We start from the raw sequence: 15,320 nt of genomic DNA on the forward strand, positions 1-15,320 counted from the left end.
GCACGTTTTCCAAAAAAAAAAAAAGTTTGCATCTGTCGTGATAATATTCGTTATCGTTATTGCAGTTAAACAGTAATCCAACGTGTAATTAAGGTGACTGGTCCACCGGAGCACCTTTGATTGTAAATTACACTATGCTACGTACTGCTATGCTACGTAATGCTATGCTTCGCTATACTATGCTTTGATGCCACGTTATTTTATGCTAGGTCATGCTATGCCTCGCTAGGCTATGTTATGTTATGCTATGCCTTGCTAGGCTACATCATGTTACGTTACGTTATGCTATACCTTGCTAGGCAATGTTACATTACGTTATGTTACCCTATGCCGTGCTAGGCTATGTTATGTTACGCTAGGTTACACTATGCCTTGCTAGGCTATGTAAAAATTACGCCAGGTTATGCCATGCCCTGCTAGGCTATGTTATGTTACGTTATGTCATGCTATGTCTTGCTAGGCTATGTTATGTTATGTTACGCTATGTTGGTCTATGTTACGTTGCACCATGTTATGTTACGTTATGTTAGGCTATGTTATGTTACGTTATGTTAGGCCATGTTGTGTTACGTTATGCTATACTGTCATGCTATATCATGCTAGGTATGCTATTCCTTGTGACATTATGCTACACCATGTTATGCTATGCTTTTCATGATAGGTCAAGCTTCGCTTTGCTATGCTTCGCCACGCCATGAAACTTTTAATCATAGACTTGTCGGCTCTTTTTTAGGACACTTAAATTTCGCTATGCGGATCATCACGCAAGGTCGCTCCTTCATCTCTAGACTCCTCGATATCTCTAAAACGGTCGAGTATCTGCACGATTCTATCAAGCTGGATGCAGGCTGCAAATCCGAACTGCATTTCTGGTCCCTCCTATGCGAAGGATGGAACGGAATTTCTTCTTTCACAATGACGCGGTAGAAACGTCCGTTGCGCTCAAGTTCTTTACCGACGCCGCTCCCTCGAGAGGATTCGGAGGGTTTTTTAATAACCAGTGGTTCACCAGCGCCTGGCCAAAAGAATTGTTAGCTCTCTCTACTAACGTCCTGTCCACAGCTTTGTTAGAATTATACCCTATCGTCGTGGCGTGCATCCTTGGGGTAACCAGTGGTCCAGGAAACAATTCCTCGTCTATTGCGATAACGAAGGTACCGTCCACATCATTAACAAAGGGCACTCCTCAGTCCCCTTCATCAATAAGTTTCTAAGGCGCCTTAAGTGGACAGCTTCACGCTGCGCGCAGCTCACATACCTGGCTTCGACAATACTTTAGCTGACTGCCTGTCTCGTTTCAAATTTCAGGAGTTCAAAACACTGTGCCCAGATGCCGCTCCTTCGAGCCTGCCTTGCCCAGCATTCGCCCTGACTGTCCTCGACGAAGCTCCACTCTGCAGTCTTACCTTTCCGCACCCTTCACTGTACATGAGATCAAGCATAGCTAAATCCACATTAAAAATGTATGAATCCGCTTGGATTTGCATCTCTAGCTTCAGTGCTTATTTTTCAGTCCCCGTCTTGCCAGTTAACATTGCAATCGTGAGCGCTTTCATCACGCATTGTTACCTAGCAAAAAAAAAAAAAAAAAATGCAACCTTCCTCCATTAAAAGTCAAGTTTCAGTCAAGTTTCCAATTCCACCTAGGATGCCTGGACCCATCCATCTGCAGTCTGCTGGGGCATCCATCCATCCGCCTGCTCCTCGACGGCATCAGAAAAGAAACACCAAAAAGGCAAAGACAAACGACTCCCTCTTACTCTCCCATTAGTCAAAAAAACTGGTCACTAAACTGAGGCAGGGGTGCTTTAGCCCCTACGTGGATTCACTCTTGGAAGCTGTCTTTCTCTGTGCTTTCTATGGGTTTCTCAGGGTCGGCGAATTCACCACACGCACCAATAATTTCGATGCCTCCTATGACCTCACGGTGTCTGATATCACCCTTGACGAACATTACTTTTCTATTTTCCTAAAACACTCAAAATCTGACAGAGATTCCAAGGGCATTCCAGTGATTATTGCTGCAGTAATACTGATTTTTACCCTTTTATTCCATGTCCCGGTATCCGGGTTTTCACCCTCACGCACGCCCCGACGAACCGCTATTCATAACCAAGGAGAGAAAAGCCATGACAAGATCCTGGTTCGCCGCCCGTCCACGCTACGCATGCCAATCTTGCGGCCTCTCTCCAGAGCTCTACACATCTCACTCCTTCCGCATCGGAGCAGCTACAATGGCAGACTTGGTCACTACGATCCCCACTTTAAAATGTATGGGCTGATGGTCTTCTGCGGCATTTGAACGCTACATGCGCCCGGGAATCCAGGACACGTTAGAAGCGCAAAAAGTCATGGACTCCATCTGATCACGATATGTCTTTCTGACGTGCCTTCTCCCTCTCTTCCTCTCTCTCCCCCCCTCTCTCTCCCTTCTTCTCCTTCTCCTCTGTTCCTGCCTAGTTCTTCGCATTTCACCCTGTATGCCTGTATATCAACCTCTCATGCAGCCGAGTCTTTGGGCGCACGCTTCCCCAGCCGCTTCCACTACAGCTAGGGGACAGTCAACTGCTGTCGCTGCAGTTGCAGGGGAGTATTTAGCTTACCCCCTAAGAGCCACACTCTGCCTACCTGACCACAGCAACATGCTGTTGCTATCTCGCCGCCCCTCGCTCGGCCCGGGGTGACGCTTCCCCCGATCGCAGCATAGCTCCGGACAAGTATGTAATATCAGCGCACAAGCATCCGAGTCCCTACAGGGTGCACGCTTCCCCTACCCGTCACCACAATGTCCGGCGGATATACTACACGCTTGTCCTCAAAAGAAACATGCTTGTTACAATATGCGCCATCTGCTCAGCCCAGGGTGAAGCTTCCCCTGATCATTAATTGCAAAACTGAAATTAACTGAAATTAAGCTTTGCGTTTGTTCAGGCAGGCTTCGGAGTCAAGTGCATCAGCTGCTAATCAGCTGTTTCCGGCGCACACAATCCGGTACGACTTCCATAATTTACGACCCTTTTAATTCCCTTCTCTCGAGCCGCTCTCGCGCACCGCTGCTGCTGCATTTCTAATCCCCCCTCCAACTCCGACTCCTCCCAGCCAGAACCCGTCGTCCAGTCCATTAAGTTACCTTCACGTATTCGTGTCTCTTTCCCTTCTCCTTCTCCCTTCCCCTTCCCCTCTTCCCCCTCTCTCCCCTATTCTATTCACCAATCTATGCTGTTCCAACTGCAAGCAAAAAAAAAAAAAAAAAGAAAAAAAAAATTTCAATTCATGCATGCCATGGTTCTGTTTCTGTTGCTCCAGGGGGTCTCTTCGATTCTCCAGCCGCCGCTCTCTCCCCACTCTGTCCATGCATGCACATGGAAGGCGCGCGGGAAAATTCGCCCAGAACCATACTGCCAATACTAACTGTATGCATATCGCTCAATACATCTTCTTTTGACAAAGTGGTCCAAACTGAAATGATGTGTTGAGGGTTTGGAGGGAGAATACAGTGAATAATGTTTTTTAAGTATTTATTTATCTTTCTTTTAATGGCGTTAAGTTGTGTTACGTTTAATGCAAGGGGACTGACGGATATTGGAAAATTTGGAAAAGTAAAAGAAAAATGTAAAAGGGAACACATTATTGCACTACAAGAAACGAACTGGAAAGAAAATGTGATGACTGATTTTAAAAAGAGATGGGATGGAGGTATTTTATATAATAATAAAGATGGGAGGTCGAGGAGAGGTGTGGCTTTTTTAATGAAGGGTGATGTTTTTAAATTGAGTAAAATTGTATATAAGGACAAGATAGGAAAATGTATGGTAGTGGAGACAAAATATGAAGGAAGAGATTTGATTTTAGTAAATGTACATGCACCAGCGGAGGAGAAGGAAAAGAAAGTTTTTTAATGTTTTAAGAAATATTGTAAAGAAGTATAAAGAAATAATAATGATGGGGGATTTTAACACGGTTTTTAGCAAACAAGATATGGCCGAAGGAATGGTTTTTAAAACTGATATGGGAAGAAAAGAATTAAAGGCACTAATGGAGGAAAATAATATGATAGGCGTGTGGAGAGAGAAAAATGAAAAGAAAAAAAGAATTTTCAAGGAGACAAATAGTGGGGCAGTTTGTGTTCCAAACCAGAATCGACTTTGTTTTATGTACAAGAAATGTGGAGAATTTTATAGAAAAGATTAAATATGAGGAAACACAAACTGATCATAAGTTTTTATTTTTTAAGTTGGACTGGGATCAAATGCAAAGAGGACCAGGAGTATGGATTTTAAATACACAGATTTTAAAGAATGAAGATTATGTTGCAAAGGTTAAAGAAATTATAGAAAATGAAAAGGAAAACAATGTATGAGGAGGACAAGAGAATATGGTGGGAAAATGTAAAGTTTTTAATCAAGAAGTTCTCTATCAAATATTGTAGTTCAATACAGAATGCAAAAGATACAAAAAAAGAGAAACGAAGGAAAGTTTGGAAAAGGAATTAAATAAGGAAAATAAAGACATACAAAAGATAAAGGAAATAGAGGGAAAGCTGAAAGACATTGAAGAAATGCACAAAGTTCTTTTTTGACCTGGAAAAAGGACAGGGAAAGCTGAAATGATAAAAGAATTAAGAGGGAAAAATGGAGAATTGGTAGAGGGGAATGGGAAAATTTTAGAAGAAATAAAAGATTTTTATGAGGATCTGTTTAGCACAAGGGGTGTGGAAGAGGAGGAAAAAAAGAAACTGTTGAATCAGATAAAAGCAAAAAGTAAGCGAGGAAGATAAAAAAAGAATGTGACCAGGAAATCAGAGAAGAAGAGATTGAAAGAGCAATAAATCAACTGAATAAAAATAAAAGTCCAGGAATTGATGGGTTGGGAACTGAATTTTATATAGGTTTTAAAGAAGTTTTAACAAAGATTTTAAATACATTTTTGAAAACGAAGAAATTAATGAAAGAACAAGGATGGGGTTGATGAAATTGATATATAAAAGGAAAGGCGAAAAAGTAGATTTAAAAAACTACAGACCGATCACGATGTTGAACACAGATCTTAAGATTTTAGCAAAGGTTTCAGCAAACAGTTTAAAAGAAGTAACGCCCAGTATAATTAAAACAAATCAAGCGTATGGAGTAAAAGGAAGAGATATAGCCAATATAACAATGAGTATAAGAGACACAATTTGGTACATGAAAGGAAAAAATGAAGAGGGATAGGTAATAAGTTTGGATATCGAAAAGGCTTTTGATAGGGTTGAGCACGGATATTTATTTGAGGTTCTAAAGAGTTTTGGTTCTGGAGAAAATTTCATTAAATGGATTGAGATTTTATATAAGGGTACACTAACAAGAATTACATGTAATAGGTTTTTAACAGATTGTTTTAAAATAACGCGTTCAATAAGACAGGGTTGTCCGCTCACTGCATTACTGTACTCACTTGTATCGGAACCGTTAGGATTGACAATTAGAGAAAAAGAAGGAATATTTTATAGGAATAATAACTAGCTTGCTGTTTGGTTTTCGCTCACCTGTTTGAACTTTAACTGTTCTAACTAAACCTTCACTCCCCTGAATGACTTCCACAACTCTGCCTAATTGCCATTGATGCCATTGGGTGTATGCCACTTTTGCCGTGTGGAATTGTTCATGAGATATTCCTTTTTCCAACGACTCCAGAACTGTTCTATCAAATATTGAACTTGACGCCACCTTTTTGTCGCGTACATGTCTTCCTTTTAAAATTTCCTGGGCGGAGGAATAGCAATCTTGGACTTCATCAGAATGAGATGGTTCGGGGTTAGAGGTTCCAGTGACTTGGGGTCGTTTAATCCATCTATTGTTAAGGGACGACTATTGATAATAGCCATCGCTTCATAGAACAATGTTCTCAGGGAAGAATCATCAAGTCTGCCTGGACACTGTGAAAGGGTGGCATTAAGCACATTGCGAACTGTCCTTATTTGCCGTTCCCAGACACCACCGACGTGACTCGCTGAGGGGGGATTAAAGACAAATTCACATTGGTTTTCAACAAGGAACCTTTCCAGAACTTTGACATCACAGTTCTTGAGAGCTTCTCTGAGCTCATTATTAGCTCCCACGAAATTCGTGCCACGGTCACAGCGGAGTTGACGAACGGCCCCTCGAAGGCTGATGAAACATCTCAAGGCATTGATAAATGTGTCTGTGGACAGATCTTCGAGCATTTCAATGTGGACAGCTCGAGAGCAGAGGCAAGTAAAGATGAGTCCATACCTTTTGTACTCCTTTCGACCTCTTTTTATAACAAATGGGCCAAAGCAGTCCATACCCGAGTAGGAAAAGGGGGCAGAGGCTTCGACGCGCTCTTTAGGGAGCTCAGCCATTTGTTGTTGTTCTGTCGGACGTCGGAGCTTCCTACACTGGACACAGCGGTGTATCAATTTAGCAATTGATTTACTTCCACCAATCACCCGAAATCCATTTGCTCTGAGTTCCATGAGTGTTTGATACCTCCCTTGATGGCAAACTTTGGCAAGATAGTGGGCCAGAATAAGTTTGGTTAAGAGCTCAGAAGCTCTTGCACGTTCTTCCACAGTGACAATGTCAGTAGGATATTGCTGACTTGAGGCTAGTCTTTTTATTCTAGCGAGCACTTTAATGAGTGTTCTCCATGAGGAAAAGCAATTAAATCGGTTAGGAAAGTCTAAACTGTCACTGCTTTTAGTTGCAAATACTTGAGTTGGTCTGACCTCAGGATCACCAATGAGTAGACTGCTGGAAGGGTTGGGCGTTGGAAGCACTTCATTTTCCCATAAAAATTTAGGTCCTGTTATCCAGGATGATGTGTATATGTCTGAGGCATAAAGACCTCTGGAAGAGTGATCAGCAGGATTTTCAGATGTGTTGACATAATACCACTGACTTACATCTGTGATATCTCTGATTAACTGAACACGGTTTGCAACGAACACATGAAATCTTCTTGCTTCGTTGTTGACATACGTATGCCAGCACTACCTGCGAATCAGTCCAAAAGAACTCCTGATCGATTTTCATTTCGAGTTCAGTCTTTAACATAGCACTCATTCTGGCAGAAACTACAGCTGCAGACAGTTCCATTCTTGGAATGCTCTTAATTTTTGTGGGAGCAACTCTAGCTTTGGCCGTTACAAGGCTGCAGTGCACTTCGTTTTTGTCATTTTTGAACCTAAGGTAAGAATATGCACCGTACCCTAGATTGCTTGCATCTGAGAAGTGATGCAGCTCTGTCCTAACAATGATGCCAAAGGATGGCGGATGATAACATCTTGGAATGGTGAAGTACTTCAGATCTTGGAGACTACTTTTCCACTCGTCCCACCGTGGGAATAAATCAGCGGGAAGGAGATCATCCCATCTAATATTTCTGCGACACAGCTCCTGAAGAATGAATTTTCCTTTCAAGAGGAAAGGGCTTACAAACCCGAGAGGGTCGTACAAGGAAGCAATGACCGACAGAATCCCACGATGTGTTGATGGTTGGTCTTTCAGGTTAACATCAAAACTGAATGTATCATCTGCCGTCGACCACTGAATGCCAAGAACATATCCTGTTGCTTCAGGATTAAGGTTGAGTGGTTTGGTGGTTGTTGCCTCTTCGGATGAATCCACACTGCGGAGGACTTCCCTTTCATTTGAATTAAACTTATGAAGGCGCAGACCACCACGCTTACACAGTGCTTGGGCTTCGACTATAAGCTCTTTAGCTTCTTGGATCGATGGAACGGAGATCAAGCCATCATCTACTTAGAAGTTTTTCTTAATGAATGATGCTGCTGATGGATATTCAGAATTATATTGTTCTGCCAAGTACTTTAGGCCAAAGTTGGCGCATCCAGGAGACGAGGCAGCGCCGAAGAGATGCACAGCCATCCTAAACTCATGGGGTTCTCTTTCCAAATCTTCATCCTCCCACCATAAAAATCTCAAGTAGTTTCTTTCGTCAGGAGGAACAAGGAATTGATGGAACATCTTTTCGATGTCACATGTCACAGCAACGTTTTCCTTTCTAAATCTGCACAATACTCCCACCAAGGAGTTGATCAGGTCTGGGCCGGTGGGCTGGCTCTGCCTCTCCTTTGTTAAACATTTCGTCCATGAATGTCTTGTAACTCTCAAGATACTGTTTGTTGTTCTTTAATTTCCTCTTTAAATGCTGTAGTCGTGCAGTAGCAAGCTTCTTGTTGTTGGGTAGTGAGGGAGGACCGTTACCTTTGAAGGGAAGAGGTAGCTGATAATGTCCATCATCGTTCTGCTTGATGTTATCAGTGAGAAGTCGTATGAAACAGATATCATCTTGGGATACATGTTTGTCCTCTGAACTCTTCTCATTGAAGTCCGACTCTAGCACCTTTAAGATCTCATTAGCAGACGGGACTGACATTTCCTTCGCAAAAACTCCTAGTTGGAATATAAGTTTTGTCCACGGGAATGAAATCACAAGTGTAGGCTTGCTTCACTTGAATATCCCTCCCTCCTTGGAGTCCTCGAACTCGCAGGCCGTTAACCTTGTAACTTGAGGTGACTGTATCAGTAGCGGCCATGGTGCTTAGCCTTAGCTTTACTGCCTGACTGTTTACACGTAGCTCATCCAGAAAATCCTTCAGGATGAAAGTCGAATCACTTTGCGTATCAAGTAGGGCATACGTAAGAATTTCATTGTGTGGTTCCTCCACTGTCGAGATGAAGACAGGAACAATGCTAGAGGTGGCTGATGCACACTGTGTTAGGGCATGAGACATGACTTTTTGGACTTCCTGGCTTGTGTGTGAGTCTGTAGGAGCCGAGTCTGATCTTGGTGCCTTTATGGGCCCTTTGTCACATTCTTCATGTAAGCACATTGGATGGCGAAGGCCGCAGGTGCCACAGGTGTGTCGTCTTTTGCAGTCCTTTGTGATATGCCCCTTCCTCAAGCATCCAAAACAGAGGTGGTTCTCGCGAATGAAAAGCCTTTTGTCGTCTTTGGATTTTGCTGCAAAGTCAGGACATTTGGTGATATGGTGCGTTTCATTCTTGCAAACAGAGCATGACGGTGTTGATTGGAATTCTGGTCTCTTTATTGTTGAGCCCCTAACTTCAGCTGTAGTGTTCAGAGCCTTAGCTCTTTTGGGTAATCTTTCATCTGAGACTTTAGAACTCATCAGGAGTGAAGAGGTGACAGGGTTGCAAGCTATCTTCGATTCTTTCCTTAAAAACTCTGCAAACCGTTTAAAGCTTGGATAGTCACCAGATTCATCCAACTCTTCCACCACAATTCTGTTCCATTTGCGTACAATCCACTCAGGTAATTTCTTGAGTAGTTTGTAATTTTCCTCACAGTCATTTAAAATATCTAATCCTTTCACATGAGGAATTGCTTCCACACAGCCTTGTAGAAAATCAGTGAATTCTCGTAGCAACAGAGGATCATTAGCACCAATATTCGGCCATTTCATTAGTTTTTCTCTAAAGGCTCTCTGAACAATGAATGGTTTTTCATATCTCTCTTTGAGAACCTTCCAGGCGCCCAGATATGCGTCTTCTGAGTTTCTATAAAAGAATCCTTCCACAGCCTTGCGGGCTTCTCCAGCAAGATAGGTTTTCAAATAGAACATCTTCTCACTCGCTGAAATTGACTTGCGATCAATAAGTGCTGTAAAGGACATTTTCCAGTCAATAAATTTCAGTGGATCACCAGTGAAAGTTGTCGGCTCTGGAATGGGTAGTCGACTTATACTCAGGGAGTTTATTAATGCTTGAGTTAAGCTTGATGTATCTTGAGTTATCTGTGGCTGTTGAAACGCCTGATGAGGATGGAAAGACTCTACCTCAGGATTTAGCTGGGGTTTGCTATTAGCCTCTATCCAGTTAGGCATAGTTACATCGACTCTTTCCTCATCATGGTCTCCAGGATTTCCCTCAAAATCATTGTATGCCTTCACACGAGCTGCAGCAACCTTGACTTCCTTATCAGCCTTTAGCATCTGCAGCCTCGTTCTTTCCTCCTCAAGTCTTAGACGCATTTCTGTTTCCCTTTGTTTAATCTCTGCTTGCATTTTTGCTTCTTTCACCTTCCAGTCATTTTCCATCTTGTGTAGTCTCGCTTGCTGATCGTAGATTTCTTGCATGGCTTTGGCTTGCTCTACTTTAGCTGCAAGTTCTGCTTCGGCATCAGCTCGCTTACTGGAAGTTTTGGAGGATATTTTTGACTGGCCTTCTAAACTTGGTAATGATCCTGAGATGACAGTTTCAGTGTTTGTGCCACCAAAAATAGATTCATACTCATCTTTGTTTAATACTTGTCTTACTTTCTCTTTCACAGCAACTTCGTTATCAATGTCATCAGAGGTTTCTATTCGGTTGCTCACCAGATCACAGATTTCTGCAGTCAATATGGTACAAGCATCAATTCTTTGAACAATTTCCATGAACAATGGAGCATAACACTGGCTAACTACATCTTGTTGGTCTTGAATATTTCTTTGGATTAGATCAAGATCTCCACGTGAGCATAAAGTTTTCAATTTGGACCTTGTTTCCTTAGCTGCCTGCTTCCAGGAGTCATAAGCCTTGTTAAAGGCTTTCTGATGGCTTTTTGCTTCCATGTTATGCATCTCCAGGCCCTTCTCTGTTAAACTTCCCTTTCGTGAACTTGATCTGATTTGTTGCTCTTTTGGAGGGAATGGCATTTTACTTGCTTGCTCAGCTGTTTGCTTAGATGCGTCTTCCATTTCTTGTCTGTCTTCCATTTTGAGGAGCAGTGATCTACTCGTATAAGACCTCTATAATTTAGACACTCAATTTGATAGCAAACAGGAATAAGGCAAATGTCATGCAACCGCTCTATGGAATTTCAACATTCAGACAATTCTAGAAAGTATTTGCATAATAAACACACCACATGTCAATGAATAGACATCACATTGCATAAATCCCAATCAACTTCAGCTATAGCATGTGCTAGTAAATCACATCCACAAGGTAAATATTTTCACCCTTCAGTGATTAATCCTACAACCTCTTTACTTTAGACCTTGAAACTATCAATTCTTTACATGTACAATAAACTAACAATGTTTATAAAACATATTAAGTCCAGTTTAATAATCAAAGTTTCAATTTGCAAAGTCACATGTACTGTATAAATGAGGTGTACTTGTGATTTGTTTCACTTATTTTGAGCAACTCTGTATCTGTAGCAAAGTGCTTTGATTTACTGTTCTCTTCCTAATCTTGGTGAATGCAGCGATCAGAGTGCAATGAAACAGTAGCGTGACGCAAAGAAAGCCTTGAACCAGCCGCGCGATGCGGTGATAACCTCGAAACAGCGGCGCGATGCGGGAATAGCCTCGGATGCAGCGTCACTCTCACTTGATGAACCAGCTGTGATGAGAGCCTTGAACAGCAGCGCAATGTGATGAAAGTCTCATATGTAACGTCGAATTTTACTGTAGCGGCCCCTTAGTCCCAAAGAATAAGGCAGAGAGCTTTCACTGATGTTTGAACGTTTAATTTTGACGCAAAACCCTTTCCTTGCGTCGGTCTGTATTATCCTTTCAATGCACGGTTCAATAGCACCGTTCAAGACACCGTAAAACTATGCAGAAAGACAAATAGAAAATAAATAACCATAAGCACATTGACATAAAACATAATAACCAGACTTTAACGTCACAAATAAGTAATACATATATATAAACGTAAAATATAACAAAACATACCTCGTTCCGCACTCCTAAGGGGAAACTAAACCATTATACGAACTCCTATCATCGTCTCTGCAGTTTGAGCTAACATGACATGTGACCAATTTGCTACAAAGATTGACCTCTGACCTCATTTTCCCCAACATTGTTATATTGCCCTCTAGTGACGGATTAAAGAGAGAAAAAGGGGGGCGGTCATTACATTAGTCCTCGAACCGCCACATTATTGTGGTGGAGGGGTTTGCGTGCCTGAATGATCTTAAGAGCTATGTTGTCTGGGGCTTTTTGCCCCTGTTAGGGTCTCCCAAGGCAAACAGGTCCTGGGAGACAGGCCAGACAAAGAGCGGTTCAAATACCCCTTATGAAAAATTCAATATCAAGGTCCGTGACGTTGCCTGGTATGGCGCAACCGGGGCCCCACCCTTGAGCCAGGCCCAGGGTTCGGGCTCGCATGCGAACGCCTGGTGGCCAGGTCTTACCCCACGGGGCCTGGTCGGGCTCAGCCAGAGGGATCGACGTGGGGCTGATCTCTTGTGGGCCCACCACCTGCAGGAGGAACCGTTAAGGGCTGGTGCAATGTGGATTGGGTGGCAATCGAAGACGGGGGCCTCGGCGACCCAATCCCCAGATACAGAATCTGGCTCTAGGGACATGGAATGTCACCTCGCTGGGGGGGAAGGAGCCTGAGCTGGTGCGGGAGGTTGAGAGATGCCGACTAGAGACAGTTGGGCTTGCCTCCACGCACAGCTTGGGCTCTGGAACCCAACTCCTTGAGAGAGGCTGGACTCTCTACTACTCTGCAATTGCCTGCAGTGAGAGGAGGCGGGCTGGTGTGGGCTTGCTTGTAGCCTCCCAGCTCAGCAACCATGTGTTGGAGTTCACCCCGGTGAACAAGAGGGTCATTTCCCTGCGCCTTTGGGTCGGGTATAGGTCTCTCATTGTTATTTGTGCTTATGGGCCAAATGGCAGTGTAGAGTACCCAACCTTCTTGGAAGGTGTGCTGGAAAGTGCTCCGACCGGGGACTCCGTCGTTCTACTGGGGGACTTCAATGCTCATGTGGGCAGCGACAGTGACACCTGGAGAGGCGTGATTGGGAGGAACGGCCCCCCCGACCTGAACCCGAGTGGTATTCTGTAATCGGACTTCTGTGCTAGTCACAGTTTGTCCCTAACGAACACCATGTTCAAGCATAAGGATGTCCATCAGTACACATGGCACCAGGACACCCTAGGTCGGAGGTCGATGATCGACTTTGTGGTTGTTTCATCTGACCTCCGGCCGTATGTCTTGGACACTCGGGTAAAGAGAGGGGCGGAGCTGTCAACTGATCACCACCTGGTGGTAAGTTGGATCCGATGGTGGGGTAGGAAGTTGGACAGACTTGGCAGACCCAAACATACTATGAGGGTCTGCTGGGTCTGCTCCGGTCAGAGAGATCTTCAACTCCCACCTCCGGCAGAGCTTCAACCAGATTCCGAGGGAGGTTGGAGACATTGAGTCCGAGTGGACCATGTTCTCCACCTCCATTGTCGATGCGGTCGTTCGGAGCTGTGTGCCTGTCATGGCGGCAATCCCCGAACCTGGTGGTGGACCCCGGAAGTAAGGGATGCCGTCAAGCTGAAGAAGGAGTCCTATCGAGCCTGGTTGGCTCGGGGGACTCCGGAGGCAGCTGATAGGTACCGGAGGGCCAAGCGAGCTTCAGCCCAGGTGGTTGCGGAGGCAAAAACTCGGGTCTGGGAGGAGTTCGGTGAGGCCATGGAGAAGGACTATCGGTTGGCCTTGAAGAAATTCTGTCAAACCGTCGGGCGCCTCAGGAGGGGGAAGCAGTGCCCTGCGCACACTGTTTACAGTGGGAGTGGGAATTTGCTGACTTCGACTGGAGACATCCTCGGACGGTGGAAGGAGTACTTCGAGGTTCTCCTCAACCCCACCGACACGTCTTCCTCAAGTCTCTGGATGTTGTGGGGCTGTCTTGGTTGACACGCCTCTGCAACATCGCGTGGCGGTTGGGGACAGTGCCTCTGGACTGGCAGACTGGGGTGGTGGTCACTCTGTTTAAGAAGGGGAACCGGAGGGTGTGTTCCAACTACAGGGGGATCACACTCCTCAGTCTCCCCGGAAAAGTCTATGCCAGGGTATTGGAAAGGAGAATTCGGCCGATAGTCAAACCTCAGATTCAGGAGGAACAATGCGGGTTGTGTCCCGGTTGTGGAACACTGGACCATCTCTATACCCTCACAAGGTTGCTGGAGGGTTCATGGGAGTTTGCCCAACCAGTCCACATGTGCTTTGTGGATCTGGAGAAGGCATTCGACTGTGTCCCTTGTGGTGACCTGTGGGGGGTGCTCTGGGAGTATGGGGTTCGGGGCCCTCTGCTAAGGGCTGTCCGGTCCCTATATGACCGGAGCAGGAATTTGGTTCGCATTGACTGCATCTGACAGTAAGTCAGACTTGTTCCCGGTGCATGTTGGACTCCGGCAGGGCTGCCCTTTGTCACCGGTCCTGTACATTATCTATATGGACAGGATTTCTAGGCACAGTCGGGGGCCGGAGGGAGTCCGGTTTGGGGACCACAGGATTTCATCTCTGCTTTTTGCAGATGATGTTGTCCTGTTGGCTTCCTCAAATCAGGACCTTCAGCGTGCACTGGGACGGTTTGCAGCCGAGTGTGAAGCGGCGGGGATGAGAATCATCACCTCCAAGTCCGAGGCCATGGTTCTCAACCGGAAAAGGATGGCTTGCCCCCTTCAGGTTGGTGGAGAGCTCCTGCCTCAAGTGGAGGAGTTTAAGTATCTTGGGGTCTTGTTCACCAAATCAAGTGAGTGAGGGAAGGATGGAGCGGGAGATCGACAGGCGGATTGGTGTATCTTCTGCAGTGATGTGGTCGATATACCGGTCTGTTGTGGTGAAGAAGGAGCTGAGTCGCAAGGCGAAGCTCTCTATTTACCAGTCGATCAACGTTCCTACCCTCACCTATGGTCATGAGCGGCCGAAATGAGTTTCCTCCGCAGGGTAGCTGGGCGCTCCCTTAGAGATAGGGTGAGGAGCTCGGTCACTTGGGAGGAGCTCAGAGTAGAGCCGCTGCTCCTCCACTTCGAGAGGAGTCAGCTGAGGTGGCTCAGGCATCTGTTCCGGATGCCTCCTGGACGCCTCCCTGGGGAGGTGTTCCGGGCATGTCCAACCGGGAGGAGGCCCCGGGGAAGACCTAGGACACGTTGGAGGGACTATGTCTCTCGGCTGGCCTGGGAACGCCTTGGTATTCCCCCGGAAGAGCTGGAGGAAGTCTCTGGGGAGAGGGAAGTCTGGGCATGGTGTTTAAAAGAACCGATTGTAAATAAGTACTGGGTGGAAAAATTTAAAGATTTAAAAGATGAGAGAATATGGAGAAACATGAGGTGAAAATGTGTGGAGACAAAGTTGGAATGTTTGGAGTATTTTATAAGACATAAAGCTTTTTTACTGAGTCTATTTTAAATAAAATTGGGATGGAACAAAAGGCTATGTGTAAAGTATGCCAAGAAAAGGAAGAGGGGATTTTACATATGTTATTATAGTGTAAAGAACTGGAGGATTTTTTAAGCAAATGCATGTGTGATTAATGTGTGATTAAGGATTTGA

The 15,320-nt window shown here is 44.8% G+C and overlaps 1 protein-coding gene across 2 annotated transcripts in view; it reads right to left on the reverse strand.

Annotated features, from left to right (window-relative positions):
- Positions 1-15,320, reverse strand: part of LOC132843539 (NACHT, LRR and PYD domains-containing protein 3-like) — a 924,649-nt gene that overhangs the window by 882,916 nt on the left and 26,413 nt on the right. The gene's annotated exons all lie outside the window — the stretch shown is intronic.

Source organism: Tachysurus vachellii, chromosome 3 (assembly GCF_030014155.1).
Source record: "Tachysurus vachellii isolate PV-2020 chromosome 3, HZAU_Pvac_v1, whole genome shotgun sequence".
Lineage (NCBI taxonomy): Eukaryota > Metazoa > Chordata > Actinopteri > Siluriformes > Bagridae > Tachysurus > Tachysurus vachellii.